The sequence below is a fragment of the Hemicordylus capensis genome, chromosome 2, assembly GCF_027244095.1.
Source record: "Hemicordylus capensis ecotype Gifberg chromosome 2, rHemCap1.1.pri, whole genome shotgun sequence".
NCBI classification, from domain to species: Eukaryota; Metazoa; Chordata; class Lepidosauria; order Squamata; family Cordylidae; genus Hemicordylus; species Hemicordylus capensis.
Genome location: NC_069658.1, coordinates 223,504,245 through 223,523,333, shown reverse-complemented (window position 1 = coordinate 223,523,333; position 19,089 = coordinate 223,504,245). Strand labels below are relative to the sequence as shown.

General features: G+C 47.8%; 1 protein-coding gene across 2 annotated transcripts in view; it reads left to right on the top strand.

The window, feature by feature from the left end:
• The window catches only part of KCNN1 (potassium calcium-activated channel subfamily N member 1), a 196,360-nt gene that overhangs the window by 44,857 nt on the left and 132,414 nt on the right, over positions 1 to 19,089 (top strand). Inside the window, exon 1 of one of the 2 annotated variants that reach the window (XM_053300637.1) lies at positions 7,769 to 7,889. The exons of the other annotated variant lie outside the window; for it this stretch is intronic. The gene's annotated coding sequence lies outside the window, so the exon portion shown is untranslated. Of the gene's footprint in view, positions 1 to 7,768; positions 7,890 to 19,089 lie in introns of those variants that run through there. 2 annotated transcript variants of the gene reach the window in all.

Sequence of the window (19,089 nt, the reverse complement as noted above, 5' to 3'; positions counted from 1 at the left end):
TCATAAAGGGGACCGCTGTCTTCCACCAGCGGTGCAGACCAGGGGGTTATAGGGGCCGAGGGACCACAACACCCCACCAATGCAAGAGGGAAACAGCGTTTCCTCTCAAGGTGCCTTGGCCGCAACAGGCAGCTGGTTTTAAATCGGTTTGGATCAGACACGAATCGTGCTGGGCATCAAATATCCAGGATCACTTCATTCCAGTGCCATTCATCCAATGACCCTTTTGCATGAACTCACAAAATGGTTAATTTGCCTGTTCCCCACACCATGCCACCTCCCTCCGCCGCTTAGCCCTCCTTGGTAAGCACGCTTGCTTCCCCTCCCCCGAGGAAGGTCCACCTGGACTCCCTTTCTGCAAAGGCCGAGCCAAGGCGGCCCTCCTCCCTCCCTCCACCACTTAGCCCTCAACACGGCATGATCCCGGCCAGAGGTTCCACCCCCGGCGAGGTCACAAAGGGAACTGCCGACTTCCACCAGCGGTGTAGACCAGGGGGTTACAGGGGGCAAAGGGACCACAACACCCCACCGATGCAAAAGGGAAACAGCGTTCCCTCTCAAGGCGCCTCGACCACAACAGGCAGCTGGGTTTCAATCAATCAACCATTGGCTGCAAACAATGAACATGCAAGAACCAGCAGCCCTTCAAGTGGCGCCCACTGCCATACCTTTTCCTCCATGCCCCTGCACCGCATACAGTTTGAAGCTGTAAAGATAGGGAATAAGATAGCTATAGGAAGATCTCAGCAGCCCATGGAGGCAAGGCACAAGAAGGTGATACTCTTCCTCTTCCGTGCCATGTGCAAAATTGAGGAAGTGAGTGCCTTGATTGCAGTTGGGGGGGGGGCGGGGGGGTTGACTCCCAGTCAGGGACCGGCACTCAACCCTTCGGGGACCGGCAGCGGTCCAGGGACCGGTGGTTGAGAAACTCTGGTCTACACAGACTGGCAGTGGCTTCTCCAAGGCTGCAAGCCCTATCTTGGAGATGCTGCCAGGGAGGGAACTTGGGAACCTTCTTCATGCAAGCAGGCAGGTGCTCTTCCCAGAACAGCCCCATCCCCGAAGGGGAATATTTTACAGCACTCACATGTAGTCTCCCATTCAAATTCAAACCAGAGTGGACCCTGCTTAGCAAAGGGGGCAATTCATGCTTGTTGCTACCACAAGATTACTTGTCTCCTCTGGATTGTGGAATGTACTCCCCATGGACAGGAGAGGATTGTCTTCCTTGGAGGCTTTCAGGAGAGCCTTAAAGATCCATCTTTTTAGTCTGGTCCAAATGTTTGTTGATTATAATTGTTTTATTTTGTGTTTTTGATGTTAATGCAAGCCGTCCTGATCCACTTTGGGAGGGGTGGTATATAAATCGAATGAATGAATGAATAAAAGAATAAATAAAAGAATAAAAGAATTAATAAAAACTAAAAGAATAAAGAAAAATGAAAGAATACAAGAATAAATAAGAAATAAATGAATGAATGAAAAATTAAAATAAAATAAATAAAGAAAGAAAAGGATTGTAATTACAAGGATGCAGATTTAAGCTAGACATTCGGATGCATTTCTGGGACTGTGAGAGCTGTTTGACAGCAGAACAATCTGCCCAGGGAGGGTCCAAGATACTGCAGTGCCTGGGGCAGGGTGCAAAAGGCTGCCTTGCTTCATGCCCTGGAAGAGGGCCAGTCCCATTTCAAGGCCAGCCCTGGCAAGCCTTGAAAGTGGTGGAAAGGTTGCCAGCAGCCTCCCTTTCTCTACCCATACAAGGGATGCCAGGAGAGGCTCTCCATGCAAAGCTTTCGAGGCTTGCATTGGTCCCCAAGAGCTGCTCCAGTGGTAACGGTGGGGGCCGTCTTGCAGCCCTGGTGGCGCCCAAACAATCTGCTGCCTGAGATGGCTGCCTCACCTTGCCTCATCACAGGGCCGCCCCTGAGTCTGCCTCATGCCGTGGTGGGCTCTCCTTTGCGGTAGGTTTTCAAACAGAGGCTGGACAACCACCTGCCAAGAATGCTGTGGCAGATTCCTGCACTAAGTAGGGCAGAGTTGTTCCCAACCAGGGTTCCTCCAGGTATTGCTGAACTGCAACTCCCATCATTCCCAGCTACAATTTACTGTGGAGGAACCACATCTGCAGGAACCCTAGTTGGGAGTCACCAGAGTAGGGGGTTGGACTAGAAGATCTCAAAGGTCCCTTCCGACTCTTAACATCCTATGGTTTTTCTTGTGTCTCCTGAAAACAGTATTGTTTGAAGCAATGACTGGGATTTTGTATATAGTTGTGTCAGTCCTCAATTTCTCGCTTTCCCTTTTCCCATCTGTGAAATGAGAACCATGAGCCAGCCTCACTGGCAGTTGTTGAAGAAGAATGTGGTGTGGGGATTTTTTTTTTTTTAAAGCACTTGGAACATTCCCATCCTGTGAGCTGGCAATGTAGGCAAAATCTAAATTTCAGTCTCCTTGGGGCAGAAGCCTTTAGTGCAAGATCTCTGGGGCAGAAGTTTCTTTTGCTTTTGCGGTAGAGTGCCTTGTAGAGCACCTTGTTGATAGTGGGGCATATAACTAAGTGGTAATATTTATAATCTTTTAATTGAACAACTCCCACAAAGCTTCCAAGGAATCCCCAACCCTCCTCGATTGTTCTTTGAAAGTCACTGCTCTCTTTGCCATGACAAAGATATGTGGGCAGGCATCCACAAACCCACTTGCCAGCTCACCAGTGGCAAGTGCCCTCAGCCCTCCGGCAAGCAGAACACCAAGCACCACACAGATCTCTTTCCCAGAGGTCTCATTTCCACTGCCATTCGGGGGGCAAGGTTAGAAGCAGCAGGAATGCATTCTGAGCAGTATGAAAGGGCTTGCTCTGTGGCTTACCCTCTCCATATCTCCATGCAATTAATTCTCAGAAGACCCATTTCTCTCCCAAAACCTCTGCCTCAGAAAAGGATCTGAGGGAAGAGAGAGGATTGATGGGGACCACAGATAATAGCTGGCTAGATAATAACTTCCATATGGGAGGAGAGCTGGTCTTGTGGTAGCAAGCATGAATTGTCCCCATTGCTAAGCAGAGTCCACCCTGGTTATTTTTTTATTATTTATTTATTCAATTTCTATACCACCCTTCCAAAAAATGGCACAGGGCAGATTACACAGAGAAATAATACATAAATAAGATGGCTCCCTGTCCCCAAAGGGCTCACAATCTAAAAAGAAACATTATAGAGACACCAGCAACAGCCACTGGAAGTCCTGTGCTGGGGGTGGATTGGGCCAGTTACTCTCCCCCTGCTCAATAAAGAGAATCACCATGTTAAAAGGGGCCTTTTTGCCAAGTTAGCAGGGGTTCACATTTGAATGGGGACTATATGTGTGACCACTGGAAAATATTCCCCTTCAAGGATGAGGCTGCTTGGGGGTGAGCACCTGCATGCTTGCATACAGAAAGTTCAAAGTTCCCTTCCTGGCATCTCCAGATAGGAACATAGGAAGCTGCCACATACTGAGTCAGACCATTAGTCCATCTAGCTCAGTATTGTCTACTCTACACAGACTGGCAGCAGCTTCTCTCAGCAGGAATCTCTATCAGCCCTATCTTGGAGTTGCCAGGGAAGTAACTTGGAACCTTCTGCTCTTCCCAGAGCAGCCCCATCCCCTAAAGAGAATATCTTCCAGTGCATTGGAATATCTTCCAATGTAGTCCCCATTCAAATGTGAACCAGGGTGGACTCTGCTTAGCAAAGAGGACAAGTCATGTTTGCTACCACAAGACTCTATGTCCACAATACCGTAGAGACATTCTTTCCCAAGATTCTCTAATCTTGGGAGAGATTAGGGAGAGACTCCTGCCTCTAATCTTAGTGAAGCTGCTGCCAGTCTCGTAAGACAATACTGAGCTAGATGGACCAATGGTCTGACTCAGAATAAGGCAGCTTCCTACCTTGCAGATTGCCATAGCATCAACATTTACTCCAATAAAGCTTGTTGCTTTTTCTGTTTCTAGAGAGCATTTGTGGGAAATCTTTCCATTTCCTCCTTGCTCTTTGAACCCTTTCCTCCTGTTTTTACCACCCCAACAATGCAACATTTCCCATAGTGGACATGAATGTCCTTCATCAGTGCAATACAAGATTTTATGTTCAGCAGTTTCCTAAATTAAGGTGCAGTAGGAGTGGGTGGGATCATAGTTCAGTGGCAGAGCATCTGCTTTGCATGCAGAAGGTCCCAGGTTTAATCTCTTCCAGCATCTCCAGGTTGGGCTGGAAAAGACCCATATCTGAAAACCTGGAGAGCTGTTGCTAGTCAGTATAAGCAACAGCAAATTGGGTGAGACCGTGCAAAAATAATGGTAATGATAGCAATAGGAATTGATAACACTCCCAAAACATACAGCACTATCAAAACTCTTGTTCATGAGAAGAATCCAACCTATGCATTATTGTGACAAAATCCAAACACTTTCGATGGGCGAACCCGGGAAATTCTCCAGCCCATTTCGAACATTCTTCATCAGAGCTGCAAAGCTTACATTTCCTCCGAAAGTATTTTTTGGAGAGCTCTATCCTCCTACATCTCACTTACGGAGGAAATACTTTCGGAGGAAATGGAAGCTTTGCAGCTCTGATGAAGAATGTTCGAAATGGGCTGGAGAATTTCCCGGGTTCGCCCATCGAAAGTGTTTGGATTTTGTCACAATAATGCATAGGTTGGATTCTTCTCATGAACAAGAGTTTTGATAGTGCTGTATGTTTTGGGAGTGTTATCAATTCCTATTGCTATCATTACCATCATTTTTGCACGGTCTCACCCAATTTGCTGCTGTATTGTCGTCCAATCCCTCATATATTTTTTGCCTAGTCAGTATAAGCAATGCTGCTGAGCTAGATGGAACAATGGTCTGACAGGCAGATTCCAATGTAGTAAGCTTTTAAGGGGGACTAAAGCACCATAACTCAGTGGAAGAGCATCTGCTTTACACACAGCAAGTCTCAGGTTAAGTTCCTGACAGCATCTCCAGATAAGATTGGGAAAGACAGCTGTATGAAACTTTGGAGAGTCGTTGCTAGTCAGAGCAGACAGTTCTGAGCTGGATGGACCAATCCATAAAAACATAAGATCAGCCCTGCTGTATCAGGCCCAAGGCCCATCTAGTCCAGCATCCTGTTTTGCACAGTGGCCCACCAGATGCCACTGGAAGCCTACAGGCAGGAGTTGGGGGCATGCCCTCGATCCTGCTGTTACTCCCCTGCAACTGGTACTCAGAGGCATCCTGTCTCTGAGGATGGAGGTGGCCTATAGCCCTCCAACTAGTAGCCGTTGATAGACCTCTCCTCCATGAAGTTATCCAAACCCTTCTTAAAGCCATCCAGGATGTTGCCCATGGATGTCCACATCTCGTGGGAGAGAATTCCACAAGTTGATTATGCGTTGTGTGAAAAAGTACTTCCGTTTGCTGGTCCTAAATTTCCTGGCAATCAATTTCATGGGATGACCCCTGCTTCTAGTGTTATGTGAGAGGGAGAAGAATTTCTCTCTATCCCCTTTCTCCACTCCATGCATGATTTTATAGACCTCTATCATGTCTCCCCGCAGTCGTCTTTTTTCTGAACTAAATAGCCCCAGGTGTTGTAGCCTTGCCTCTTAAGGAAGGTGCTCTAGGCCCCTGATCATCTTGGCTGCCCTCTTCTGCACCTTTTCCAATTCTACAATGTCCTTTTTTAGATGTGGTGACCAGAATTGTACGCAGTCCTCCAGGATAAGTCCATCACAGGATAAGTTCTGTCTTGATATCAGGCAGCTTCCTGTGTTCCTAAAGCTACAGTCCTCTATTCATTTACTAGGGTGTAAGGCTGAACTTTTTTCCAGAGTAAATATGTTTAGGATTTCCCAGTCAGACTGCTGTGTTGAGGCAGCTCGACCCTCTTAGGCCCTTGGAGAGATGCTGCCAGTCAGTGCAGGCAAGACTGGCTAGGTGAACCATTGATCTGACTCAATATAAGGCAGCTTCTTATCTCCATGAGCAATACCCCACAGATCTGCTCTTCTGCTTCTAGCTGGTTGCACCATAACTCAGTGACAGAGTGAGGTGCTTCACATGAGCACTGTGAAGCGCCATAAGGAGGTTTGCGGGGAGAGCGGGCTTGGCCTGCTCTCCCCACACATGAGCAGGCAGCTCACCCTGAGCAGCCAGATTGTCCGGCCACACGATTACCGGCTCTGTCATGGAAGTAGCAGAATGCCCCATGTGAGTGCGCGGGGCATTCTGGGGAGCCCCCCCCCGATGCTGGAAGGCTTACTGTAGCTTCCCTGTCAGGGGTCTACTTGTGAGTCGCCACGACACAGAGCCACGCCATAGTGACACACAACCAGGAAATGGGGTTAGCAGTGCACATGCTCCACTAACCTCGTTTAACGGGGGGGGGAGGCATTTAAGAGGGGTAGCTGCTGGGAACTGCACAGCCCTGGTTGCAGAATGTGACCAGCCGTAACCAGGCTGGGCTCCCTTAGCCCAGTTTCGGCTGGTTGTGAGAATAGCCTCAGTATCTGCTTTCCATGTGGAAGGTCTTGGGCATGATTCTCAGCACCCCCATAAAAAAGGAGTGCAGGTCTCTCTTTCTTCTCAAGACCCTGAAGAGCTGCTGCCAGTCAGAGCTGGAGTTATTACGTTCAATACACACAGTGTTCTGCTCCTGTAGAAGGCAGCTTCACTTTTATAATCAACAGCTCTATTGTTGTTGTTGTTTTAGCTCGGCCCGAAAATCAGTGGCCGAGCTTTGCCTGCAGAAGGTCTCGGGCTTGATGATAAAGGCTGCAGGACTGAGAAGGGCCCTTGGGATGCTGCTACCAGCCAGAGTAGAGTCAGTAGACTATACGGGGCTCAGTGGATCCATGGGCTGACTCGGGGAAAGACAGGAATGAATGGATCGTAGGGTGGGAGAATAATAAAGCATTCTCTCTCCAAGATATCTTCACCCAGAATTACGAAGAAAGGCTTTGTGCTTTGCAGTGCAAGGGGGCCAGCAATTCCTTTCCACCCCCCACCCCCCCCAAGAGCAATTACTCCGATTACAGGGTGTAATTATGCACCTCGAGAGGGAGAGAGGGGAGGGGCGGTGCAGTGGATAAGGGGGGGCTGCGCTGGGCAGGGGGAGCGTCATCGTGAAGCCCACCAATGGGAAGGGTCCCTTTCTGGATTCCGCCAGAGATCCTGGAGGAGAGCAGTTGGGGGAAAAAGCTTGAATCGACGCCCGGGAGAGGCGGGGATGCCGTGGCGGGCGCAAGGAGCTGTCCTTCAGCACCACCAACCGCTGCAGCGCAAGAGTGGCGGCGGCGAGGCTGAGCCTGCGATTCAGCACCACGGACAGCTCCAGCGTTGGCCAGCCAAGCAGGCGGCTGGAGCGCCTTGCGGCGGGCGCCCGGCCACCTTCCAGTTCCTGGGCCAGCCGACTCTGACCCAGCTCCTCTACCCGGCTCTCTACCCGCTCTTCCGCCAGCCCCGGGACCCTGGACGGCTCAGGCCGCTCGGCCCCTGGACGCTCGGGCAACCCTCCAACTGGCACTCCCCTTGCCCGCCCCGGGAGTGCGGCGGCGGCTTGCCAGGACTGGTGCCCGGGCACTCCAGACCGCTGCCACCGCCTCTGCCTCTTGGCGGCTGCCCGCCCGCGCTGCCCGGTTGCCCTGCGCCTGCTGGGCAGCGGAGCGTGCCGGCGGTGTGCTCGGCGCCGCAGGGCTGCCCGGACTCCGCGCGGAGGTGCCGCTGCCAGGGAGGCGGGGAGCCGGCTCCGTACCCCGAGCTGCAGCATCCGCCTCCTCTGGTGCAGAGAAACTTCTCTCTCCATAGCGTCTCCTCGCAGACCTGTTTGTGGAAAGAGCCTCCCCGGATCCACAGCCAGCCGAAGGTAAACCTCCCCCCCCCATTCCCTTGCTTGGGGTTTGAGAAGGATTGCAGCCAAAGACCACCAGGAACCAACCCGGGATATCTATGTTTATGTTCTCCACAAGAGGGGGAGGCTTATAGACGTCGGCAAGGGGGTAGTGCCCCTCCATGAGCCCCTGCATGGAGATGAGCACTTTTGCCAATAGTTAGGGGTGGTCAACCTCAGCGCAATGTAGATCTCCCCCTCCCACCTCTTCGTCAAATATGTGTGTGTATGTGAACGCAATGGATTTGTTGCCTGCGGCTGATATGTTGCCTCTCCTCTCCGATGTGCGTTTACCCACTTGGTAAATAATCATTTTTATTGTTGTTATTGTTATGTGGTGGGTTTAAAAAAAAAAAATCTTTGCATCTCACCTTGAGCACTGCTTTCACTGGAAAGTCAGCTAACGTCTGTATGCTAAATAAATCACAGCATAGGGACAGGGGGAATAACGCCAGTCCTCTGTCCGTGGGAAGCTGTTGGCTTTTGAACCCACACCACCCGCCACCCGCCCCCAGCCCTTGGCACCTGGGTCCAACCCTTTGCTGCAGAATTTAAGAGGGGGAGAAAAACCTCACCTCAGCAGTCCCTTCCTCTGCAATCCCATCGATGTGCGAGTTCCTTTGCTTTGAGCCTGTTTGTGGTTTAGGTGGCTCAGCCGCAGCTGAGTTCAAAGAGGTCTTTCCACTGAGGAGACGTTATTGGGTTTTCTTGGAAAACAGGAGGAAAGGGTGGTGGGGAGAGAAGCTCCATTTGTTCAGGTTTCCTTGGGCAGCCTCAGTATGTGTGCTTTTATCCAGCCCATCCACACAAGAAGTTTGGATATTGGATATACCGATTACTCTTCCGATATATAATGGGTGTGCAACCAAAGGACTTTCGATGGCAAAGTTCTCTTGTGGCAGTTCTCTTCGTCTTTTTTTCAGGGATGAGGGGTGGGCTTGAAATACTCAGACCTGTACGGGGAGGGGGACGGACTGGCTGCATGATGTGTGTACGTGTGTGTGATTGTCTCCTAGGGGTTGTGTGTTCAGTGTTAGCCTACCCATTGCCTACAGATAGTCTTCAAAGGTTTCTGCAGCCCTGCCCAAATCAGTAGCCTCTTCCCCCTGTTCTTACTTTAAAGTCATTTAACCAGATCTGAGTAAGGCAGGGGCTCTCCACCTTGAGTTCCCATTTGTTGCTGGACTACAACTCCCATCACCCCCATACATTGTAGCTGGGGGTTATGGGAGCTTTAGTCCAGCCTTAAATGGGAACCCAAGGCTGAGAACTTCTGGAATAAAGTGTGCATGCTGTCCATTTGTCTCTACCACACTAATGGGTTTTTAAGGAAAATTGCAGGCCAACAGCCAAATTTCTGGAGGTATAAAGTCATGGGAGGGAACCTGGGCATTGCTGTACTGATGTGCAGTGTCACCACTTGAGATGTTGTACAATTAATGGATGGAACTTGCTGATATTTTAGATGCCTTTAAAGGGAATTAGACATATTCATGGTGGATGGTTAGATCTATTGGCAATTATAGCTACATAATGGAACCTCCAGGTTCAGGGGCAGTCTACGTTTGCAAGCAAGACGAATCAGCGTGGTGTAGTGACTAGAGTGCTGGACTAGGACCGGGGAGACCTGAGTTCAAATCTCCATTCAGCCATGATACTTGCTGGGTGACTCTGAGCCAGTCACTTCTCTCTCAGCCTAACCTACTTCACAGGGTTGTTGTGAGGAGAAACCTTAGTATGTAGTACACTGCTCTGGGCTCCTTGGAGGAAGAGCGGGATATAAATGTTAAATAAATAAATAAATAAATAAATAAATAAATAAATAAGAAAGATGCTAGAGGGGCTCTGAATTGGAGCATGAGTTGACCAATGCTCCAAGGCAGAGAGCTGATTTGGTGGTAGTGAGCACGAATTGTCCCCTTTGCTAAGCAGGGTTTGTCTTTGGTTTGCATTTGGATGAGTAACTACATGTGAACATTGTCTGCTGTAAGTTATTCCCCTTATGGGATGGGGCTGTAGCTCAGTGGTAGAGTATCTGCTTTGCATGCAAAAGGCCCCAGGTTCAATCCCTGGCATCTCCAGGTAAGACTGGGAGAGACTCCTGCATAAAACCTTGGAGAGCCACTGCCAGTCAGTGCAGACAATACTGAACTAGAGGGACCAATGGACTGACTTGATATAAGACAGCTTCCTATGTTCTTATGGTTATTATTTGTTCCGCTTTGGGGCAGAACAGGCAAAATGGGGATCATAGACTGTGAGCCCTATTGGGACAGCAAATCATCCACCCTTTTGAGAACTTGGTTGTTGGGGAAAGTAGTATATAAATGTTTTTAATAATGGAACCCCAGATTCTGAGATAGGAAGGGCGCAGCCTAGAAGACATCCTCCCGGCTCTTTGTCCTGAGCAAGCTGAGGGTTAGAAGGAGCAAATGCAGCATGTCCAGCCTGGAAGACCCTCACCCATCCCAGGGTGGCTCACAAAAATGGGCCATTAAAAAAACCACACAAAAAAGCCATTGCACCTTTCCTGAGGCCTGCTGTCGGCTGGGGGTGGGGCAGTGCAGGTGTGCCTTTGGGCCCCCTTTGGACTGCACCCTGTTTTCTTTACACCCCTAAATGTATATTGACCACCTCTGATTTTTGGAATGTTATTGTTGTAATTTTTGGAAACTGCCTCAGGATGAGTTTTATGAAAGATGTTGTATAAATTGAACAATAAATAAAATTGACACACACTCGGATTGTTGGTGCTGTTGGACCAGCTTTAGGTAAAAACCACAAATGGGAACTTCAATCAAAAGCCAAAATGCAAACAAACATTTAGAAAGAAATCTGTAAAGTAACTTCAGACAACTGCAAATACGAACGATGACCAATAAGGACATATAAAACAGGCATCTATGATGAGTTTTCCCAGACAGCAACTTGTTTCGGTACTTTATCAAACATGAACTATTGTAATTAATTGGAAATCATTATCATCTTCCAACTCCTTGATCTGTTGAATAAAGTTCTAAGTATCTTGAATTTATGATGGAGATGACAAAATCAGAGGCCCCCAAAAGGAATATAAATACTGTGCTAATGGTTCCAATTCAGATCCAAACCCAGATACAATTGGTTGACCCTAAAATGTGTTTTGGTTTTAGACTGAGATCCCCATTTGTAGTTCACCTTTGGTTCTGGAATCTCCTCCTTTGTGTTGGTTGGACCAGCTTTGCCTAAGGGGCAGATCTGAAAAGCAGTGATGAAGCATGTTGATTCTTGTTGTGGTGGGGGTGGGTGAGGCGGGGGTGAAATCATGGGGAAATCAGGCCGGCTGATTTTTGAGTGAGTTACCCAATTTTATATTTTATGACTCTTCAAACTCTTGGGCAGAGAGAGGTCTTGCTATCTAAGATGAACTTTAAACTAGAGATGCCAGGATATATCCATGTGGAGAAGCTGTCTGAGAAAATCCATGTTTGTGAGAATTCTCCAGTTCTCCTTGAAAGGAACCCTGGAATTATCTGGGACCTTCTGCCTAGAAAGCAGGTGGTCCACCAAGGAGAAGGCTACTGGCAAACGAGCACCACTGCAGGTTTTTGCCCATGAATAGATGAAGCTGCCATATGGAGAATCTGGTCATTGGGCCATCAGGGTCCCGAGCAACCTTGACAGCTGCTGCTGAATCTCATCTCCCCCCCCCTTTTTGGGATTTTGCTATGGGCTCTTGCAGCAATATTGAGATTCCCAGAGAAGGAAGGACATCTAGCTCAGTCTTGTCTACACAGAATGGCAGCTGCTTCTCCAAGGTTGCAGGCAGGAATCTCTCTCGGCCCTATCTTGGAGATGCTGCCAGGGAGGGAACTTGGAACCTTCTGCATGCAGGTGCTCTTCCCAGAGTGGCCTTAGTGGAATATCTTACAGTGCTCACACATGTAGTCTCCCATTCATATGCAGCCAGGGCAGACCCTGCTTTGCAAAGGGGACAAGTCATGCTTGCTACCACAAGACCAGCTCTTCTCCCCAGACCAGCTCTCATAATAGAGCAATCAGTCCAAGGGCAGGTTTTCCGGATTAGAACTCTGCCCCCTGGTGTTGCTGGACTACAACTCCTATCATCCCCAGCCACAATGCCTTTGGCCAGTATGGTTTGGGGTGAGAAGAGCTGTAGTCCAGCAACATCTGGGGGCCCAAGTCTGAAAACCTTTGGGCTAAGAGAAAGGATCATGAGTTGCACTGAGTAAGGAAAACACCCCTCCCCACATCTTTGGACCTTGGTATGTTCTTGGTATGTTCTTGGTATGTTTTATACAACCTTTAACAGAAGCTGCCTGTACATCTTCCAGGTACTCCTCCATAATCCGGAGCCAGTGTGAAGAAAGCTATGCTGTGTGTAGCATAGCTACAGCTATGCTTTGGGTTGCTTTTTGGTAACCGAAAAGACCACAGGGCTGGAGCAACTCCCAATGAGAGAAGACCACAACATTTGGTCGTTTTTAATTTAGAAAGGATGTGGGTAAGGGGGGCATGATAGAGGTGTATAAAATTATGCACAGTGTGGATTGAGTGGACAGAGTGAAGTTTTTCTCCCTCGCTCATAATATTAGAACCTGGGATCATCCATTGAAGCTCAATGCTGGGAGATTCAAAAAAGATAAGAGGACAGTTAACTTGCACAATGTGTAGTTAAATTTTGGAATTTTGTGCCCCCTGATCTGATGATGGCCACCACAGGGCGTAGCTATAATTGAGCAAAAGGGTTCAAAAAGCCCAGGCCTCCCAGCTCCTGAGGGCCCTCCAGCTCCACCCTTCTCTATTTTCTTCATTATCTTCCTCATTCTGAGGGGCACCAGGGAGGGGGTGAACACAGGCCCCTTCTCCTGGAGCTATGCCCCGGGCCACCAGTCTCAACAGTTTTAAAGAGGAGTTAGACAAATTCATGGAGGATATTTATTGACTAATTGATTTGATTTTTATACCACCCTTCCAAAAATGGCCCAGGGCTGTTATCGACAACTGCTACCCCAGGCAGCCGTATATTTTTCCATCAGTGGTAGCATGCCCCTGAACACCAGGAGAAACACCAATGGGAGGGGGCAATTGCCCTCCCTCTCACTTGTGGGCTTCCCAGATGTACCTGGTGGGCCACTGAGTGAGGCAGGATGCTGGACTAGATGGGCCCTTGGCCTGATCCAGCGGGGCTTTTTCTTGTTGTCATGCCCTCGCCAGGGGCCGCAGTCTCCAACTGCCTCCCTGCCTCTGCTCCTGTTCATAGATTGTTGAAGTGGCCTCGGAAGTGCTGGGGAGAGGGTTAATCACCACCCTATTCCTCTTCCAGCCATCAGAGAGAGGGGTCAGGCTGTTCATTGCCAGGAGTCTCTAGGGCCCAATCACTAAAGCCCTGCAACCAGGGCAATCCCAACCACCCTTTCCTGACTCCACCCTCTCCAATCCAGCTGCCTGCATCCTCCCTCCTTCAGCGGTTGCCCGTCTTGCCAGCTGTTGAGGCCCTGCCATCTCCTCTTCTTTGCCACCAGGAGGCAATCTGCTGGACTATGCTGTCCCACCCACGATCTGTGGGTTCCTGGGTGTCCTGGCTCTCCCTGGCAACCAGGGAAGGTCTCAGCTGGCTTTGCCTGTGTACCCAGGAGCTGTGCGGCCTTGGCCCTGTGACTGGGTGAGTACTCGGGCCCTCCCGTGGCCGGTGGGAAGGGCCAACACTTGTATTCTTAAGTGGAGATTGTCTGGGGTTGCCCCCTCCACCCCACAAACAAGAGAGAAGCTAGATGGGCAGAAATCCATAGTCAAGGCCGTGTTCTGCACTGGAGCCAGGAGGATTCATTGATTCAGCCATCCTGGTGAGCAATGAATTTTTTAGATGCAGCGGCCAGAGCTTGAGGAGTCTCTTCCTTTCACATTTTCTAACCCCTCTGCATCTGTGAATCCATCTTTATTCATTCTTCCTTTCTCTATCTCTGCATCCATTTGTTCACCCTTAGGCATTTCCATCCTTCCTTTCTTACACCCACTTTATCAAGCCATTATTTGGAGAAATACCACCGGGCCCTTCAGAGAACAAAGCGAGGCTGTTTTTTCATTGTGATCCAATAATCTAGCACATCCTTCCCATTCCCTCCACATTTATATACTTTTACATTTATATTCCACTCTTCCTCCAAGGAGTCCAGAGCAGTGTGTATAGTTATGTTTATCCTCATAACAACCCTGTGAGGAAGTTTAGGTTGAGAAAGAAGTAACTGGTCCAGAGTCACCCGAGGAGTTTCATGGCCAAACAGGGATTTGAACTCAGATTTCCTTGGTCTTAGTCCAACATTCAAAGCACTACCAGACTGGCTCTCAATTGCCCAGGTGGCTTTGAAGCAGGATTTGGTTCTCTCCTAACTGCTCTGATCTCCACTTGGACCTCTTCAAACCCTGGGTGCCCTCCAAAAATTTTCCCATTCATCTCAGGACAGGGGAAAGCTGCCCAATGGTACTACCTTGCATATACAGAGCAGCCCCTGCCTTTGAACAAAACAGGCTGGAGCTATATGTGACAAGAGCTCCCTGTGTGCTTCACCGCACACATGAGGCTCTGCAGTGTGCATTCATGTTTCTTAGGAACATAGGATGCTGCCATATACTGAGGCAGACCATTGGTCTATCTAGCTCAGTATTGTCTTCACAGGCTGGCAACAGCTTCTCCAAGGTTGCAGGCAGGAATCTTTCTCAGCCCTATCTTGGAGATGCTGCCAGGGAGGGTACTTGGAACCTTCTGCTCTTTCCAGAACGGCTCCATCCCCTGAGGGGAATCTCTTTCAGTGCTCACACATGTGGTCTCCCATTCAAATGCAACCAGGGTGGACCCTGCTTACCACAAGACCAGCTCTCCTCTCTTCCTGCCTTCCTACTATTCTCCTCCTCTTGCCTTCCTATTCTTGGGTTATGGCTTTTCTCTTGTGGCTGTGAAGCCTTGCTCCAGGTGTTCGAGGACAACTGCTTTTCTATAAGCCACTCATTCATGTATACCTCTGTGAATGTCAGTAGCAGCAACGTTTCAGTCTCCTTAGACATGTCTTTGTGTGTGACTCTTGCTTGTTTCTCCTGCCTTCCTCACCTCCTTCCTTAAAGGGCCTTTGAGTCCTCACTTTTCTAGCGTCATTACAGCACCGTCTTCCCCGGCCCCCATTTCTTCAGTGTCAAAAACCTCTTTGCTTATTGGCTTGATGCAATTTTCTGGATGGGACAAGGGGCATAGCAAGGTTGGAGAGGGCCCAGAGAAAAGATTTTAAAATGCCCCCCACCCCACTGAAGCTCAGCTAATGAAGTAAAGAAATCTTAAATGAGGCTGAATAGTGGTAAAAAAGCATAGTAAATCTATCTATCTATCTATCTATCTATCTATCTATCTATCTATCTATCTATCTATCTATCTATCTATCTCCTCAATAGAACATCATCGTAAATTATTTTTTTAAAGGTTTTGTAAATTGTGGACGATGCAAGTCATTTAACGGTACTAGAGAAAGACATGCTGTTCTGGTAGCTCCAGGTCTTAACACTCACATCAATTCCAGAGGATGAAGGAAGCCTGGTGTGTGTGTGCAGCTGGGGGAGTCAGTCATGTGACTTGCCTCTGGGGGCCCTCCAAAGGCAGTGGGCCCCCAGACAACTGTCTCCCCTGGCCCTATTATAGTTACAACCCTGGATGGGACCCACAGCAGGGTCTAAGGCAAGCCTGCACAGCATAAAGCCTGGGGGCCAGATCTGGCCCTTGGGGACTTTTTTGCTGGCCCGCAGGTAGGAATATCCTACAGCAACAGCAAGAGCCATGAGGAGCTCCTGTCCTGCTGATGAGCGGAAGTGACGTAATGCAGTTGGTTGCTGGAGACCAGACACCTCTTGCCTTGGGTGAGAGCCCACTGACACCATCTCTCATCCCTCTTTCCCCCTTGCTTTCCCCCCTGACTCCAACCCTCTGCCCCCTCACTTTCATTAATATTTTTAATAATACATTTTAATGTAATAATTAATGTGCTGATTAATGTGTGTGTCCCCACAAACCAAGTCATGGTTGGTTCTGGCCCACCAGGGCATTTAAGTTGTGTGCCGTCTAAGAGCACATGATACAGCCACCTTGTGGAAATTAAGTGGGTCTCGTGGTCAATGCTTGGATGGGAGACCCATGTATGCCACCTTTGGGGATGGGGCTGTGTCTCAGTGGCGGAACATCTGCTTTGCGTGCAGGAGGTCCCAGGTTCAGCAACTGGCAGCATCTCCAGGTCATGCTGGGAGAAACTCCTTCCTGAAACCCTGGAGGAGCTGCTGCCAGTCAGTGTAGAAAATACTGAGTTTGATGGACCAATGGTCTGCCTCAGTATAAGGCAGTTTCCTATGTTCCTGATTTATTTTTATCACCTCTTTCCCCCCATCATTACCCCCATGGTGTGCAGGGGTAGCAGGGCTGATTGTATCGTTACAACAACCCTGTGAAGTAGGATAGCCCAAGGGAGTGAATGGCTTCTCCAAGGGCATTTCTTGGTTGAGGTTCCAATTGTACATGAAGCCAGAGCTCTGTGATTCTTTCCTTTTGAGACTTGATTCTTTAAAAAACAAAAACAAAACAAAAAACAACATTATTATTTATGTATTGTATTTTTAGATTACCTTTTGGCCATAAAGGTTTCCAAAGTGATTTATAGAGGTCATTCACACGATCAAAAACTGTGACCTACCTGGGTTTGGGAGCTCTATGTGATCCCAATTCTTGGTTGTGTGTAAGCAAGGTAAGAGGAAAACTTGGGTTAAAATGGTTGTGTGGGGGCAAGGTAGGAGGAAAAGCTGGGTAGCTGTTCCTCCTACCTTGCTTCCATACAATCATTTCTATCCAGGTTTTCCTCCTACCTTGCTTCCACACAACCAAAATCTGGGAGTACACACAGCACCCAAACCTCGGTAGAATACAGTTTTTGATTGTGTTAATGACCTCACTATATAAACAAACAATGTTTTTTTAAAAAAATCACAAAGTCTATAAAAACAAATTGTAACGAGAAGTGTGATTTTTTAAAAAAGTCGATATTATTAATCAAAGTCTATAACAGGGATAGACAATCTTTGGCACTCCAGCTGTTGTTGAACTACAACTCCCATCATCCTCAGGCACAATTTATTGTGGCTGGAGATGAGAGTTGTAGTTCAGCAACCGCTGGAGGGCCAAAGGTTGTCTGCCTCTGGTCTATAATAACAAACTGTAACTTCCAAAGCAGCTGGAGGCATAAAGAAAGAGTGTTGAAACCCCTCCTGATGCATCTGTTAATTCATTTATGTTATTTCTCCCTCACTTTTCAACAAAGTTGGGTTCCCACAGCAGCTTCCAATTAAATAAAACTCAATATTTAATAATATTAAATATTATTAAATATTAAATACTTCAATAGCATTAAATAAAATTAATATAAATGGCAGTCTCTTCTGGCCCTTGGCTGTTGGTAATTTCCAAGTTTTGTTCTCCTGATGGTTGGCAAAGATGATTCCAGCCCACAGAAGTGGACCCTCCCTTGCTCCCCAGTGTCTCTTGGCTACAGCAGTTGATGTGTTTTGGGGATTACAGGCTCTTTCCTCCAGAGCGAAGGGGTTCATCAGTCCGCAGAGACTTCTGGTCCCTGCCAGTTGTATTTTTATTTTATTTTTCTATGTAAGCCATTTTTTTGTTAGCAGTGTTTCTACTAAAGGGTCACAAAATGGTGTCTAATACATTAAAACAAGTAAAGCATCATATATATATATAGTGTGTGTGTGTGTGTGTATGCGCATGTGCGTGCATGCACATATAAAATTAACTAAATAGAAATATAATGGGCAAGATGTTTTAGCTTCTGCCTTCTTCAGCTGCTCTGATGTTGTAGCAAAGGTACAGTAGCTGCAGCCCAGTGATAATGACAGAAAGCCCGTAATGGAGTGTACAGTGGTTTAGGATTGGCTGCTGTTAAGATGTCACGTGCTGTCCTCAGGGCTGAGGCCTCCTGGGGCTCCTGTCCTGAACTCATGGATCTAAAAATTCATAATTTTGCTCCATCTGATGGCGTCTCTACTGCAGTAATTGACAAGTCGGATAGTTTGTGTTTGTCAGTGTTAACATATTTGGCTACTGGTTGTGTGTGTGTGTGTGTGTGTGTGTGTGTGTGTGTGTGTGTGTGTAAAAACAGCAGAACAAAATAAATCCAAGAACCCAAACATACAAGACTGTGGAAGTCAGCAGCTGCCAAAGAGCAGCTGAATTCTCTGGAACTCCCTGCCCCTTGATCTTAAGCTTGCCCGCTCCCTGTGTAATTTTACATGAAAGCAGAAGACTTTATCATTGCTTGCTTGCTTGCTTGCTTGCTTGATTATTCCAGCAGACCTTCCCTTAATTCTGTACATTTCCCTGTGAGTGTTGTATTTTAAGGATCGCCTTGGCTAGGGAGAGGACCTTTTTGGTGGTTGCACCCCATTTATTTATAGGATAGGTTGGTGTCATCACTTTGTTCTTTTAGATGCCCAGTTAAGACCTTTCTGTTTACTCAGGCCTTTTAAGATAGGTTTAAAAATAAATAAATTTTGTATTTTTTAATATTTTGTAATTTTTCTTTTGTTTCCTATGTTTTAATTGCATATTTGATTCTATTGTTTATTGTGAGCCACCCAGAGAACAATTTGTTATGGGGTGGCTAACAAATAAAGTTGTTGTTGTTATTTATTATCCTGATTTTTATAAGTTGTGTTTTACTGTGCTCCTAAGTGAATTTCTTGAAAGCTGCCATGAATTCATGTATTAAGAATGGCAGAGTATAAATCTTTAAAATAAATTAAAAGGATGGGATTCCCTGGTGATGGAAGCAACCAACAGTGGTAGCCAGCTGGGTCTCTGAGGGGAGGGAATACCATCATATAGGTCAGGGGTTCCCCATCTTGGGTCTCCAGATGAGGTTGGACTACAGCTCCCATAATTCTCAGCTGCAGTGGTCCTTGGCCTAAATGTACCTTTGGCCTTGGTGGTTGGGGCTGATGGGAGTTGTGGTCCAGCCTCATCTGGGAACCCAAGGCTGAGAACCCCAAACTAGATGTTGCCGCCAAGAGAGATAACACTGCCCCAGTCATCTGCCCAATGTGCCTGATAAAGATGGGACCCAGAGTGGACCCCCCCCCG